This window comes from Tupaia chinensis, unplaced genomic scaffold (assembly GCF_000334495.1).
Source record: "Tupaia chinensis unplaced genomic scaffold, TupChi_1.0 Scaffold144389_1, whole genome shotgun sequence".
Classification (NCBI taxonomy): Eukaryota; Metazoa; Chordata; class Mammalia; order Scandentia; family Tupaiidae; genus Tupaia; species Tupaia belangeri.
The window spans coordinates 72,118-73,268 of NW_006204249.1; positions in this window are offsets into that span (position 1 = coordinate 72,118).

Genomic DNA, 1,151 nt, shown 5'->3' on the forward strand with positions numbered 1-1,151 from the left:
GTAAAGCGATATAGCCATTCACTAACTGCTGGTCCCATTACACTAACTGCTGGTCCCTCTGCTTTTTTAATATGTAGATTAAACTTGTTTAAACTTTTTTGTAGTTATCCTACAGTTTTCAATACATTTACACCTACTTCAAGTTTATTTCCAGAAATTCCAGATGATATTACACTGTTTCATGATTATTTCAAGTACCATAACTAACAACACTACACTGTTTCATGATTATTTCAAGTACCGTAACTAACAAAATTTTCCTAATTACCCCCCTACATGGCTTTGTGATTTAATTCAATTAAGTGTAAGCTATTATATTATCAGATGTATTGTAGCAATGATTTTTTTGAACAAACTGTCATCTGCTATATCGATTAAAAATAAGAGGGCTAAAAAAAAAATAAGAGGGCCATCAGGTGGCTTAATGGTTAATGCACTGGACTCCCACGTGGTCGATTACTGTTCTAATCCTGGACCTGGCAGCTAATCCCACCAGCAGGGTGAGAGCATGCCCAAAATCACAAGAGGAGAATGGAGGAGAAAAAATTGTGGCATGGTCATCCCCTCTGGGGGGGGGGGGGGGTTTTTTATTTTCTTTTTCTCTAAGCAGGAATGGTTTCTGGGCCAGCGGGTGGTGTGGTAGTAAAGGCCCTGGACTCCCACATGGTTGATTACTGTTCTAATCCTGGACCTGGTGGCTAATCACACCAGGTATATGTGTGTGTGTGTATGTGTGTATGTCCAAAATCCCAGGAGGAGAATAGAGAAGAGAGGATTACAGTATGGTCATTCCTCTGGGCGGGGGTGATTTCTGGGACCAGCAGGTGGAATTGTGGTTAAGGCACTGGATTCCCACCTGGCTGACTGTGGTTTGAGCCCCAAACCTGGAAGCTTGACAAATCTCAACAAATAAATGGGAAAAAAAATATTTAAAAAAAGAAAAATGGGATAGCTGGTGGCATGGTGGTTGAGGTGCCTGGATCCCACTTGCCCTACTGTGCAGTTTGAGCCCAGTTCCTTTGGCTTGAAAAACACTGGTGGCACTTGTGTGGTGTGCCCAAGATTCTGAAAGGAGAAATGGGAGAAGAGACTGCAGCTTAGCTGTCTCCCACACGGGGCACTTTCTTGATTTTCTTCTCTCCCTCTTTCCC